The following is a 15,939-nucleotide window of genomic DNA, read 5'->3' as shown; positions in this document are numbered from 1 at the left end:
ACAGTTTGAAAATACTCATCACAGGCTTGTTTGGCAGGTAAATTCTCTCTCTGTACTGAGCATGCTCCAGCTACTGGCTGAATGGGACTTTTTCTGAAATTGCTCCTCCCACCACCAGGCACAGCAGCTGAGAATAAGGAGACTATCTCTCCTGTGCCATCAATGCTCACTGCTGGGAGCCAGCAGAGGAAGGAAGCTTTTTGACTGGAATATAGAAAGATAAGGAATAGATAGTGGGCAGAAACGAGATGGGGCAGGGAGCACAAGGGTAGCTGCAAAATGGAAAATGTGGGCTGGGGTGAGACAGTTTATCTTGTGCACTTAACGATCCTGAGGGCCAGTGGAAAAATAGTATGTTGTCATGTAATTAAAGACTATCCTAATGCATACATGCAAAGGTGCCTCATTAAGGTTACACAGGCAATCTTAATTCTGGGATTGCCTAACTTTTGAGTGATTGACTTTGAAACCATAATCATGTTCTTTTAACATATTTTTTGTGTCTCGGGTCCTGCTCCTTACCTCCCGGGGGAAGGCCGGTGGGGCCTGCTGGGCAGGGGTGCCCTCCGGTTCCAGCAGCGGGGCCCCTGCTTCTCCACACTGGGCGTGGCACTAGGTAACTCGAGGGGGTGGCAGACCATGAGTGTTGAGGAACCCCCCCGCTCTAGGCCACCAGGTAACTCAGGAGGGTGGAAGACCACGAGTGTCGAGGAAGCCCCCCCGCTCTGGGCCCAGGCTAACCTGAACACTTCTCCCTCCTGAAGGCTGCTGTGTTATACCTTGTGTTTGCTTTTGTTTTGTTGCATAGTTTTGCTTTATCCTTTTTGGTGATTCTTTGTAAGTGTTACACAAATAAAATTCTTTTCTGCTTCAAAAACAAAACAAAACGTATTTTTGTATGTAATTGTTATTTGGATTGCAGAAGCACCTAGAAGCCCTAGCCAGAGATCAGAGCCTATTGTACTAGGCACTGTATACACATAATAAAGATACTCTCTACACCAAAAAACTTACACTCTAAGAAAAGAACAAGAGGTAGAAGAGCTAATACATGGAGTGAGGAGAAAGACAAAATGACAGTGAAGTGACTATGCTTAGATGACTATTATTTTCAATTGCTGAAGTTACTGGTCTTTGCTTCATAACATACTTGAAGGGTGTGTTTCATTGTAACCACACATGCCATTTTATGCCCACTAGTATTATAGTATCTTTTAGTTGTGCACAGAGAAGACTACATGCGCAAAACATTGTGTAATAATATTCCTAACAGCAGGTAGGAGCCAATTAATTTTATTATATAATAAAAGTTGACCTACTAAATAAAATGTGCGGAATAATAGATGAGCTGGAGTGAAATACAAAGAAATAATTCCATCCACACTTCTGCACTGAAGTGAAATAATTTCATTGCTTCATTATTTCTTCTTTTTATGTTCTATGGGCCGGTGACTGTTTCTTAATGTTGTAAATGAGTTGGTTGCTTCTAAGTCTCTCTCCACATCCTCCAGCTGTCCCTGTGACATAAAAGGAGAAAAAAAACTAAAGGTGATCTAAAAGCGGGGGGGAAAATAGCATTCAGGCAGAAACACAACATGAGGTTCTATTCTGAACTCAGACATTGCATCAAAAACCTACTAGAGATAGGTGTTGAATCCAGATTGTATTTAGTTGGAGATGGTCCTGCTTTGAGCAGGGGGTTGGGCTAGATGACCTCCTGAGGTCTCTTCCAACCCTAATCTTCTCTGATTTCAGGTGTGAGATTAAAAGAGGGCTGGAACTGGATTCTGACAGCAATGAGCTCTTTCAAACTCTTCATGAGATTTCATGCACCACATGAGATTGAGAGAATGGGTCCCTTCTGATTTTAAATACAGATTCTAGGTAGAGAGGGATAAATCAGATTTTAAGTTAGTTAGGAACCATTTCTTTACCAAATATCATGTGTGATTTTGGTTGGTGAGATGGGATGTACCAATCCCACAGTGAGCCTGAAGTGTTTAATGAGAGCCTGTAGCAGGCCAAGGCTGATTGCACCCACACCTGCAGTGGGTGTCAAACCTGGAGGGTGGACTTAAAATGGCTGAATCTGGATCAGTTAGGGCCTGATCAAAAAGGAGAGTAGATGTTGGTTCTCACTCAATAACAGACACCTCATTGGCATCAGGGAACTGAGCTACATTGCTGGCAAACAGAACCTGCCTAAAGGAAGGTACATCTGCAACTGGGAGCTGAACACAGTGTCAGGAAGTGTCTGCCCAGGACTTTTCATGCTGGTGGAGGGCCTGTAGAGAGCAGAAAGATTTCTTCTGGGTTAGTAACTGTCCTGTGAGGACAATGGCAAAAACTTCCCTCCAGCAGAACCGACTGCCTAGCCGAAAGTACAAAGCTCTGCAGTGAGCCAGTGGAAGAGGCTTTGATAGAGAGCAGAACTGATTGCTAGGAGTATGCGAAGACACTGAGGCAAAAACACAAGACAGGTTGAGGTAGGAAGTAGTCCAGGAAATCAGCCAGGTGATTGTGTAGTCAGGCCTTGACTGCCTAATTCAGGGGTCCCTGAACCAGGACCCAGTGGAAAGGGAGAGTTTGAGTTTACCTACCAGCCCACAGAAGAAGATGGAGCAGATTCCCACCCCATTCCCCCCAAAAGGGGTAAGGACTACTGAAACTTCACCTTGATACAGGGGTAAGGATTAGTGAGTGTGAACTCAGATCAAAGGTCCAGTGTGAAGTTGACAAACTATTATTAGCTGGGCTTTTGGTATCCCAGAAGAGATGAGACTTTGTGATCTGGCCTGAAGGCTGCTGCAAGAAGCAGCAGACCACAGCAGTGCTGGAATGGCTGTCAGTAAGGCGTGCTGAAGGAGGAGAACCTGCCGTGTGCTGGCTGGTGAGTTGCATGCTTACAGTTAGTACCCCCTATTAAAAACTATTGCTTCACTGTAGTACTCTTGTCTTTCAAAAGGTGCATGAAGAGGGGTTAGGAGATACACGATCGCTACATGACACAAGTGTTCATTTTCATAAAGTAGTGTTTGCTTTAGCCACACACGTCAGACCAGCTCACAAGAGCTGGTCTTCTTAGCTGGAAACAAAAAAACTTAAAAAAAAAAAAGTCTCTAGTGCTTATGGTTGCAAAGAGACCTTTATAATTGTTAACCAAGTGTAGGCTGGAACAGTTATGTCTGCCTGAGATTATAGATATCTCAGAGCTATTGTTTCGGGCTGTGTGAACTGCCCCTGCTCTTTTCACTGTGGTGTTGACTCCAAAGCCTCATTGTGATGATTAAAATGTCAGTGATAACCATTTCTCTGCAAATTAAAGCACACGGGAAGGCAGAGGGAATGTAGTTAGGAGAGATTAATGAGTAGTTTGAATAGTATCCTATTTGATTGTCTTGTGGGGTCTCAGGTGCAAAGAGATGGGTTGTTAGGCAGACTTTGGGAAAGTGACATTGCTTCTTTCCCCTGTTCCCTAGGCTAGTATTTTACTGTTGTAACCATCATGACTAAGTTCTGGGATATATCAGATTTTACATTGTATAGTATTTAAAATGTGGTCACAAAGGAATGTTGTGGTTAAACTTAAAATGAGTTTGGAATTTGAAGCTAGGAGGCCAAATTATATGGAAGAAATTTTATAAATTGCCATTTTAGGAGGACAGGATATATGGTGCACTTGGAGCCCTAGGTTCAAACCCTGATTTGGACAGATAAATCTGTTCTCCTCCAGACATGTTTCTACATCAAAAAAAAAATCATACAATTTGACACAACAGTCAGTTTCTGCTCAAGAGAAACTCAGGATTAACAGACTGTTGCAGTTCAGGATTAAAGTTCATTGGCAGAGCTGTATGGGGAAGCTTTCACAGAGTTTCACTACAGCAGGTCTGACTCAAGGATTTAATAGCATTGGCTTGACTTTCTCAAAGGAAAAAGTCATTTTATTTTCAAGCTTTTAAGGAGGATTGCTAACAATGGAAATGTTTAAAAACAAAAAAACCCAATACTATAAAAGCAATGCACAGTGTTTTGAACAACTAAATACACAGCATGAGGAGTCAGTTTACATTTGCAGAGTGATGAAGTTGAATTCCAAGCATTTGTAAATAAATGCAGCCTTTTGGAAAAATCTGTGCCAAGAAAACTGGTGATCTTAGTGGTGTTACACTTCCATATGCACTAATGACTTGTCTACACTTAAAATGCTATGTGGCATAGCTGCACCACTGTAGCACTTCAGTGAAGACACTACCTATGCTGCTGGGAGGCATTATTCTGTCAACATAGGTATTACACCTCCCTGAGTGAAGAATAATTCCATCAGCTTAGCTACCGCCAATCAACCTAGCGCTGTCTACATGGGGACTTGGACCAACTTAGCAATGTTGTTCTGGAGTGTGGATTTTTCACATCCCTGAGCAATGTAGTTAAATCAACCTAATTTTCTAGTGTAGACCAGGCTTAAGGCTCAGATCCTCAAAGGCATTTAGGTGAGTAACTCCTATTGTCTTCAGTGGGAGTTAGACCTAGATCCTCAAAATGGTATTTAGGCAACTAAGGGCTGTAATCTCACTACTTCTTGTGCAGCCATAAATTCCCAATGGCAGTGGCTTTGAGACTGTGTAGTGGCACACACAGGAAGTTAATTGGGTGGATCTGGTTCTGCTGAAGATGGAGGGTAGGCTCTCAGAGATTAATATTAGATATTTATGTTTGACCCTCTTGGGTGATGTTTCTGCGTTAGGTTTCAGAGTAGCAGCCGTGTTAGTCTGTATTCGCAAAAAGAAAAGAAGTACTTGTGGCACCTTAGAGACTAACAAATTTATTTGAGCATAAGCTTTCGTGAGCTACAGCTCACTTCATTGGATGCATTCAGTGGAAAATACAATGGGGAGATTTATATACACAGAGAACATGAAACAATGGGTGTTACCATACACACTGTAACGAGAGTGATCACTTAAGGTGAGCTGTTACCAGCAGGAGAGCCGGGGGGAGACAGGCCAGTCCTTACGTACAGACAGCCCCCCAACCTGAAGCACATACTCACCAGCAACCACACACCACACAACAAAAACACTAACCCAGGAACCTATCCTTGCAACAAAGCCCGTTGCCAACTGTGTCCACATATCTATTCAGGGGACACCATCATAGGGCCTAATCACATCAGCCACACTATCAGAGGCTCATTCACCTGCACATCCACCAATGTGATATATGCCATCATGTGCCAGCAATGCCCCTCTGCCATGTACATTGGTCAAACTGGACAGTCTCTACGTAAAAGAATAAATGGACACAAATCAGACGTCAAGAATTATAACATTCAAAAACCAGTTGGAGAACACTTCAATTTCTCTGGTCACTCGATTACAGACCTAAAAGTGACAATTCTTCAACAAAAAAACTTCAAAAACAGACTCCAACGAGAGACTGCTGAATTGGAATTAATTTGCAAACTGGATACAATTAATTTAGGCTTGAATAGAGACTGGGAGTGGATGTGTCATTACACAAAGTAAAACTATTTCCCCATGTTTGTTTCCCCCACCCCCCACTGTTCCTCAGATGTTCTTGTCAACTGCTGGAAATGGCCCACCTTGATTATCACTACTAAAGGTTTTCTTCCCCCCTCTTCCCCCCCCCCCCCCCGGGCTCTCCTGCTGGTAATAGCTCACCTTAAGTGATCACTCTTGTTACAGTGTGTATGGTAACATCCATTGTTTCATGTTCTCTGTGTATATAAATCTCCCCACTGTATTTTCCACTGAATGCATCCGATGAAGTGAGCTGTAGCTCACGAAAGCTTATGATGAAATAAATTTGTTAGTCTCTAAGGTGCCACAAGTACTCCGTCTCTGTGTTAGTTTCTTCCATATCTGATAACAAATTAGAGACACTACACTGACTCAACTGAGCCACTGCAATTGCACTTTGGCTAAGGATGCAAACTTTTGGTACCCCCCAGTGGAGGTCCATGATCTCTGTATACCATGGAGTTCTCATCTCCATGCACCCTAATGTAGAGGAAATTTTGTGTGGAGGGCCCAGAGTGGGTGAGGTTGTTGGATATGTAAATACACAGACCCACTCGCTAGTCTCTATTGCAGACAGGGAGCATACCAGTGTGTAAGCGCTGGTGAAATCCAGACTCTGTAGTAGTTGCCACAAAGTGGTTTGCTGCTGCACCACAGTCCAAGGAGATGAGCTGATTCCTGATTCCCAGAGAGATTTATAGTGAACAGTTACTCTGGCTGCATGTTGGGGTTAAGGATTTGAACTCTTCCCCTAATTTCCTACATGCCAGAATTTTCCATTTTAGGAGCGGAAGGGGCTTGAAAGCTGGTAAGGAAAATCTCCCGTTACAGGGATTCTTAAGTTTCTGCTGAAAGTTTTGATGAAGGACATTTTGAGCACTAATGGACAAATTTCAACTGGCCTATGATGTGTCCCCCCCTCAAGTTTATGTGTGAATGCATGCTCCAAAACCCTGCAGGTGCTCACCAGAATAGTAACTGCATACATAATTGCCAGCATAAATTGCCTTTCCTCTGTGTAACTACTTGAGGCTTTGAGTAAGGAGCTGCCCCAGGAACAAGTCTGGAAAGGAATTATGTTTCAGTGAGATCCCATTTGAGGCACATTTCCTAGATTCCAGGGTCAGAAGGGACAACTGTGGTCATCAAGTCTGAGCTCCTGTATAAACCTAGAACTTATACAAAATAATTCCTAAAGCATAAATTTAAAAAAAAAAGCTTGTCATTGGTGGAGAATCCACCACAGCCATTGGTAAATTGTTCCAATGGTTAATTACTCTCACCATTAAAAATTTAGGCCTTATTTACAGTCTGCATTGATTTACCTTCATCTTACAGCCATTGGCTCATGTTACACCTTTCTCTGCTGGATTGAAGTGTTCATTATTAAATATTTGTTCCCTAGGTAGATACTTATAGACTATACTCAAGTCCATTCTTTTAACTTTTTCTCTTTGTTAGTATCTATAGACTGAGCAGTTTGAGTTCATTATTATACAGAGAGGTTTTTTTTTTTTTCTGCATGGGTCAGTAAGCTGCATCAATCCATGGCCAGATCAAGTATACTCCCCTGCTCTACTGCTGAGTCCATAGCAGGAAAGACTCCTAGCTCTATTTATTCCCTGGCTTCTCTGGGTGGGAGTATTGCACATAACTGTTCTTGCTGTCTCCCTCCTGATGCTCAACCTAAGATCTGGGTAGGTCCTCTTTCACCATGCAGAGGGATTGGGTTGGGGGGCCCCTTACATGTCCTCATCTGAGACATAATCTCGACCATTTTATATGCAAAAAAAATTGGCTCTTATGCTCAAATTTTGCAGGGATCTGTATGACAGCAGCAGATGAACCTCCTGAGTTGTGGCCAGTTCAGTTCTGGTAAGTATCCAAATCTGTACATATGTATGCAAACCACTGTTTTAAAAAAATACTCTTGAAATGTTTTGAGAACAGACTTTCTCATGAGATTTTGAAGGCTTTCTAGTTTTTGATGAGTCAGAAATACTACACAAATAGAATGGCTTTATTCTTAGAAGTTGTATTTCTGGCCTCATCTAAAAGTAGACATGCTGAAGAATGAGGACTATTGCAAAAAGTTAACTGATGTCTTGTTTTTGTTTTTAAACCTCAGACCATCATTGGTATTTGCTTACCTCCTTTATAAAGTGCTTTGCAATCTACTGATGAAAAGTACTACGTAAGAGCTAAGTTTCATTGTTTGTGCTTCAGGCAAAGGTCTGAGGAGATTCTTATTTAATTTGTTTGTCCGTCCCTCATATTAACACCTGACTGAAAAATGGTTACAGTTACAAAACTGACCTCCTAACTTTGCACCCACATTCACCTGCACTAAAAAAACTCATAGGCTTTTAGATATCTAACTGCAGACTTGCAGGTGTGGTTAGATAGCTAAAGGTCTAAACAATATCCCAACAACTTGATTTACAATGGATTGTGGGAGTAAAATTAGAGGCTAGTTGTAAAATAATTGGTAGAATTTGCTCTTTTAGGGTGCAGAATTCCACCATTGTTTAAGGCCCCAATCCAACAAAGCACTTCAAGCATGTGAATGGTCCCATTGAAGCATATGGGACTACTTATGTGCTTAAACATGTAACCCTTCTGCCCATCAGAGTTGGCAGCAACAAGGGCCAGGTTCAGTATCTAGGGGTTCCGTTCCAATAACACAATGCAAAACCGGCTCAAACCCCCACCCAGTAACCTGGGACAAATGTATACCACCCGCCCTGGGCAACTCTAAGAGTCAATGCTTCCCCTCTCGTAAGCACAGAGTCTGAGTGTAGCAAAAGCCTTTTAATAACAGAGAGAAACAATGTGGCATTATGTTGGGGAAATACCACCAACAGGATTCATAACACAAACCATGAGCAAAAAAACCCACCCAAAGCAAATTGGGCCATGTCCTTTCCCTTTGGTTCTTGAGTCCAGCACCCCAAAAGTCATCCAAAGTCCCAAAAGTCCAACAACCCCAAAGTGCAGCAACACAAAAGTCTCTGTCTCTGGTGAGTCCAGAGTTCAAAAGTTTATCTGCAGAGTCTTACCTCCCAGCCTGGGTGAAAATGGGGGTGTTAAGGGGTCGACTGCCGACTGCCCCACCTCTCTGTGGAGTTCTGCTGCAGACTTCACCACCAGCCACTCCGCTCCACCAGCCTTCCCATGAGCCGCTCCAGCTGTCCCGCAAACTGCTCCACTCTGCTCTGCCAGCCGTCCCACAAGCTGCTGTGCTCCGCCAGCCACTCAGCAATATATCTTCCACCCCCTTTACACAATACTCAGTGATTTTAGCTCTTTAGTGATTTCAACTTGTAGTGGGGGAGCCTCAATACTGGTGCACCATGGACCCAAAATGAATTCAGCTCTGTAATCTGTAACCAGACTCCTAATGAAATTAAAACTAGCTCTGCTATTACACCGGGGATGGGGGGGAGAGGTGCAGTTAGCACTTGGGGCCCATACCGCAAGGTACAAATGCCTGTCCCCAGCCTCTCTCAATTCACTGGGTTTTGGAACCCATGTCCGTTGTCTGGTGAGTGCTACTTAGTTGATGGTGAGTCCTTCTGCCATAAAACAGTTCCACTGTCCTTGATTCACATAATCAGTGTAATAACACTTTATTCTTCCTGCTCCAATAACAGAGAAACTGGGGATCCCACAGCAGCTGAAGTGACCATATAGGCTGCTGTGGGCTCATGCTAGGCGGGGTGGGTGTGCCTATGCAAACAAGATCAGCCCCCGAAGTTCTTTTCCACAATTTGCCACAATTTACCACCAGATGTCAGAGTAGAGCTCATCCTGACTCTGCTTACAAACATAAGGAAGTGCATTCGTGCTTTGATGGATTGGGGCTAAGTGAAAGTGCAATGAAAAGTCCCAGGGCACAGAGCCACAAAGGGATTTAGGTGTTTAAATCTCAGATTTAGGCACCTAAATCCAAAATCTAGGTACTACTGTGATCCACAGAACCCCTGATCAGCTTCTACCCAACCCTGTAGATGCCTAAACTTGCTTGGCACCTAAATTTTAGTTGTAAGAGTCCCTAGGTGCCTAAATTTCTGCCTCTGAGCATTATCACTGATGCCTGAGGCACATGAGCACCTGTCTATCTCCTGCCTAAGCCTTAGCATGAGCCTCACCCAAGTGGAGGAATGCCTATTTCATCTATGGGGCCTAATCTGGTAACGTGCGTTGTGCTTGTCTAACTCCATGGGACACGGCAATAAGGAGGACTCTCTTTATAATCTTTAGTCTGGTTATTAGGGCACTCACCCAGGATGGGAGGGAGTATGTGCAAATCCTGCCTCCGCTTGATAAGAAGATGGGATTTGAATAGGGCCCCCCCCCAGGAGAGTGATTTTGCCATCGAGCTATGGGATATTCTGATGTAGGGAGCTGTCTCAGTTTCTCTTGTGGAAGCTGTTCCACTTTGTATTAAGTATTACTTGGACCAGAGATATGACTCTCTAGTCCAGTGGTGAGGGCACGTATCTGAGAGATGGGAGATTCCTATTCAAACCTCTTCTTATTGGGGGGAGGAAGGGAGAGTTAACTGGTGTCTCCCACATCCCTAACCACTGGGCCAAAGGTTATAGGGGAGGCCTCTCTGACTGAAGAACCTCTTGATGCCAACTGGCAGAGAGCATGGGAGTGCATAAGAGTTACAGGGATCCCATGGCTCTGATATTTACATTCTAGTTCTCCAAAAAATATCATGTAAGGTTTTTACTGAAAACCTGTGTCATGCTGATCATCATAATCTTTGTCAAATATAAGTGCCACTAATATGTATAAAGATATGAATATGTTGGAAACTAGCTTGAACAACATTTTACAATAAAGGCAGATCACCCAGAGGTGACGTATCTCAGGACAGGTTCCATGCACCAGGCAGGAGACACTAGCTAACCACTGTGTATTCTGTGCCTTACAAAGAAAGAGTATTTACATACTGAGTCAAATGCTAATGAAGAGATTGTGGGGACTTCAGAGGAAGAGATAAACAGAGGAGGGTGGCAGCGGGGAGGAGAAGGAAAGTGGAGTGGGATCTTCTGATTATAGGTGGTGAAGAGAAGATTGGCCTAATGTATAGGGCCCTACCAAATTCACAGTCATGAAAAATCATTCCAGACTATGACATCAGGCCTTCCCTGTGAAATCTACGGGGGAGGGGCAGGGCTGGGGTGCCCCAGCCAGAGTCTTCTACCATGAACTGGGCTCCAGCTGCTAGTCCCAGAAGAGCTGGGGCGGGATGAGACTTTCTCTTCCCCTGCATGACTGCTCTCGGTGGTCGTGGGGGGAGATCAAACCTACCTCCAACTACCTTCAGAGCTGGGGTCTGAAAGCAGCAGCCATGGAGCTTCCTGCAGCTGGTGGACATGAGTCTGATCTCCCCCATACTCCTGGGAGCACCCCGCCTGGGTATTCCTAGTTGCTAGTCCTGGCCAGGCTGAGGCAGGACAGGACTTCCTCTTCCCCTGAATAGCTGCTCTTGAGGGAGATCAGACCCACTTCCAGGTACCTCCCCATGCGTCACAGCTGCTTCCTCCCTGGTTGATTTGTGTGGAGTTGGCCAGAGAGAGGCACCTCACAGTAGCCTAGACTCAGGTGCCTAACTCCCGGAGAGAGGTGGGACTTAAGACACATCCTTTTTGTAAGCAACTTCCATTGACTTACGTAGGTGGCTCCACACCTAGGGTGCTGGCTTTTACGGATCCATTGTTAGGTGCCTATCTCTCACCATTCATTGTTTAGGGAAACTAGGCACCTAATTCAGGCTTTCTAGAGTCCAGTAACTTTTCTAGGTGCTTAAAAGGTATGTGTTGTGACGCTGAGCCTTGCAATACCTAAGTCTCTTTGTGGATCCAGACCCAGTCTACATAATGCCATTTCATAAAACAATAACATTTTCTATATGTCTGAGCTTCAGTGCAGAAAGCCGAAAGATCTGTACAGAGTAGCAGGTCAGATAAATTAATTTCCCAACAGCAAACTTCTCCCTCAGTCCAGGCCTCTTCAGCCTCATGACATTGATTTTTGTGGGTTGAAGGAGAAACAAGTTATAATGCATTCATGCTGTAAGCACAAAGCTCTGAGAAGGTGGCTGGTTGAATAAGAAGTGTGCGATTTTGTTTTTCTCAGTCTGTGTTAATAATAGTGAAAGAAATCAAATATCCCAGTTTATGTCTTATTTACAAAAGCCAGTTCCAATCATTATTACTATGTGTATAGCAGGAATCATACCACTGTGAGGTGCTGCTCCTTCTGTTTAGTCAAGCATGGTTCAAAGAAACATCAATCCCGTATGCAATCAAGACTTCCCAGGGATGAAATCTGCCTAGCAAATTAAATGATTGATAGCTCAAAGAACCTAGCAATGTTTCCACATGTTGCCAGACAGCTTCATCCAGTGGGAAAATAAATAAATAAACCTTCTTGCCTGGGTCATTAATTATATTAAATTCCCAATGCTCGTGACTGAAAAATGAGTGTGATCTGAACAATCTGTTCCCAGTTCCATGTGTATTAAATAAGAGAAAGAGAAAGCAATTAATATTGCTCAGTTGCAAAAATGCAAAATATGCCAGTCAATAATGATTGATCAACTTGCATAGGTACAAAATCTCCATTTACTACCTGGCCTCTAGCTTGAGAACTTTTCTGTTTTCCCTAAACTGGAAAGTTTCAGCAGTCAAATAGCATAAACACAACACCTGGAAATGGAATATTTAATCCCCACATCTCTTTAGTGGTAGTAGTATTGGCCAAATATACCATCTCCCTATAGCGCTGCTTGCAAACCCAGCTCACTCGACAAACAATGTGTCACTCAACTTGAGGACAAAATGACACAGTTCTAATACAATTAATTGTGCAAATCTTCATAATATGTTAACCTTCTGTGTTGTCTGCATGCCATGATATCAGCTATGGCTGTCTCTCTCTTTTGCATGTTTAGTTAGAAATGAAATATTTAAAGTTAACAGCTATATTTAAATTGACGTAATTAGCATTCAGAGTTAATACTCTATTGAGATAAATGGGGCAGTTAACATCTCTATTATTATTTCAGGCTCTCCGCATAGTCGGACAGATATGAATTAATCTGTTTCTTCTTAATTCGTAATTTGAAGGTTATCTTCACAGACATGAAGGATAGAGGTATAGGTGCAAACATTGTTCCCCTTTTTAAAGATAGGTACTAAGAAAATGTAGGGAATTACAGACCAGTCAGCCTAACTTCAATACCTGGAAAGATACTGGAACAGATTATTAAACAATCTGTAATCACCTAGAAGATAATAAAGTTAAGGATTAGCCAGCATGGATTTATCAAGAACAAAACATGCCAAACCAACCTAATTAATGTCTTTGACAGGGTTATTGGCCTAGTGGATGGGGTAAAGTAGTAGACTTGCTATATCTTGATTTTTAGTAAGGCTTTTGGTATAGTTCGCCATTTTTCTCTCATAAGCAAACTAAGGAAATGTGGTTTAGATGAAATTACTGACAGGAGGGTGCACAACTGATTGAAAGATTGTACTCAAAGTGTATTTATTAATGGTTCACTGGGATGGTATAGTTAGTGGAGTCTTGTAAGGGTCAGGCCTGGGTCTGGTACTAGTCAAAATTTTCATTAATAACTTTGATAATGGAGTGGAGAGTGTGCTTATAAAATTTGCAGATAACACCAAGCTGGGAGGGGTTGCAAACACTGTAGAGGGCAGGATAAGAATTCAAAATGACTGTGACAAATTGGAGATTTGATCTGAAATCAACAAAATAAAATTCAATAAAGACAAGTGCAAAGTATGACACTTAGCAAGGAAAAAAATCAAATGCCCAACTACAAAATGGGAAATAACCGGCTAGATTCTAGTACTGAAAAGGCTCTGAGGGTTATAGTGGATCACAAATTGAATATGGGTCAACAATGTGGTGTAGTTGCAAAAAAGCCTAATATTATGGGATGTATTAACAGGAATGTCATGTATAAAACGTGGGAGATGATAATCCTGCCTTGGCACTGGTGAGCCCTCATCTATAGTACTGTGTCCAGTTCTGGGCACCACACTTTAGGAAAGGTGTGGACAAACTGGAGAAAGTCTAAAGGAGAGCAACAAAAATTATCAAAAAGGTTTAGAAAATCTGACCTATGATGTCGTCTCCCACCCCCACCCCCCGCTTTTTTGTTTTTTAAGCCTTACGTGTTTAATCTTGAGAAAAGAAGATTGAGGTGGGGGACCAGATACATTTTAAGGGCTATTATGAAGAGGACAATGATCAGTTGTTCTCCATATCCAGTGAAGGTACCTCAAGAAATAGCGGGCTTAATCTGCAGCAAGGTTGATTTAGGTTAGATATGAGGAAAAACTATAAGGATAATTAAGTTCTGGAATAGGTTTTCAAGGGAGGTTATGAAGTCGCCATCATTGCAGACTAGACAAATACCTGCCAGGGATGCTCTAGGTTCACTTAGTCCTACCTAAACACAGGGGGCTGGACTCGATGACTTCTTAAGATCCCTTCTACACCTACATTTCTATTATTCATCTAGTGTAAATTGGGATAGCTACAATGAGGTCAATGGAGCTATGTTGATTTGCAACAATTTAAGAGCCAGATCATCATAGTTGTATATGGAAGCTTAGATTCTGGAGCAGCCTCCAAAAAGGGTACTGAGCCACAAGATGGCCCAATGGAACCTGGAGCTACTATTCCCCAAATATCCATTGATGTTATTTTGTCAATCCCTAGAATGACTGTCTTGTATCAAATGACTAAATAATCCTCCTAGCTTCATCTTTTGCTAGCACATAACTGACACTTTACAGATTATATCATGATAGCTGGAAGGATCATGCCACACTATGTGGAGACCAGTAAAACTGGATGAAAGTAGAGATTAATTCCCAGCTGTCCCCAGGATGAAATGTCTTGCCCCTAATTATTAAACCAGATCTTCAACTGGTGCAAATTGGTGTCGCTTTACTGAATCCGATGAAGACCTATCCCTCTTTACTGTGATACAGCTAATTTGTCTCCTTATTGGACCAAAGTGTCCTTAAAGCCAGTGTAGTCTACTAATGGAGAGGGACATTCAGTGTAGAGGGACATTCTGTCATAGAGCCGATATAGTCACTCATACTTCACCTCCCTCTCTGCAGTAGAGGTTAGGGCCATGACTCCAAAAAGGAGGATTGTCTCCTACTTCCCTACACCCTAAATCTTTTTCATGACTTGTGTTTCTGCTATCTCTCCCTGCGTCAGCTTGAAATTTGCGAGCCCAAAATATGCCCCAAACACCCATGAAAATGGTACACTATCTACCGAGTCCTTGTATTGACTAACTACCAACATATTAGTGGTGATTTTCATCTCACATTAGCCAAAATTACATTTGCTGCTAAGAGAATCTACCTCATAACTTTCAGCAAGTAGCAACTTTCTGTCATATACAATTAGTGACTTTCTATGGCATATTAACAACTTTCTCATTCTGTGAAAATTTCATGTCACCTACTAGTTTATCAGCAAATATTGTTTCTAGGAACTTAATATTTTAGAGAGTTGTTAATAAGATGAACCTTTATGTGGTAGTGAGAATGAAATATTCTAACATTATGTACAGTCACAAATAGAAAATGAAAATCAGAGTATTAGTAACCTTCAAATCATATTAGTGTTTCCAAGCTAACAGATAGGATGATAATGTGTGTGTAATAGCAAAACACTGCTGAGGAAAACTGTCATCTTTTTAGGTTATTTCTGCTTTCAATGCTGCATAAAAAGGATCCACAATTGTATTAGTGATATCTGGATTAAAGCAACATCATCTATCAATGTGCATATGTGGATACTTTCTAATATGAGATGCATAGGTTCAGATCCTCAAAGGTATTTAGGCATCTCACTCCCTATAAAATCAATGGGACTTAAGTGCCTAAATACCTTTTGGATCTTCTGGGCCATTGTCCTTTGCTTTTCTTGTGGATATATGGGAAGGACACAAATAGCGTTCTCCCCCTACTTGCACACATTATGCAAAGGCCAAAGACAAAACCAAGGGGTGCTAACTCAATCCATCAAGGGATACATCATGACCAAAGGGGTAAGGAACATATGGGGCTATAACACGGCACAACCTCTGCACTAACTCACAGTGCAGGTCAGTCATATTTGGACCCATTCACCCACACTGTGGCCCAGTGAAGATAACGGGGCCCTATGCAGGTGTCATTGCAGGACAGACACCTTGAGAAGTAGGTAGCGCCACCTTAAAAGATTCCCCCACCTAGAACAGTTATGTGGAGTCTCACCAACGCAGGTACCGCTAAATGGTACAGTTTAGCTCTGTGTGTGCTTCCCAAACTGCTATGCTCCA

Source organism: Natator depressus, chromosome 5, assembly GCF_965152275.1.
Source record: "Natator depressus isolate rNatDep1 chromosome 5, rNatDep2.hap1, whole genome shotgun sequence".
In the NCBI taxonomy this organism is placed as follows: Eukaryota; Metazoa; Chordata; order Testudines; family Cheloniidae; genus Natator; species Natator depressus.
The sequence above is the reverse complement of the archived record's forward strand: the minus strand, read 5'-3'. Positions refer to the sequence as shown.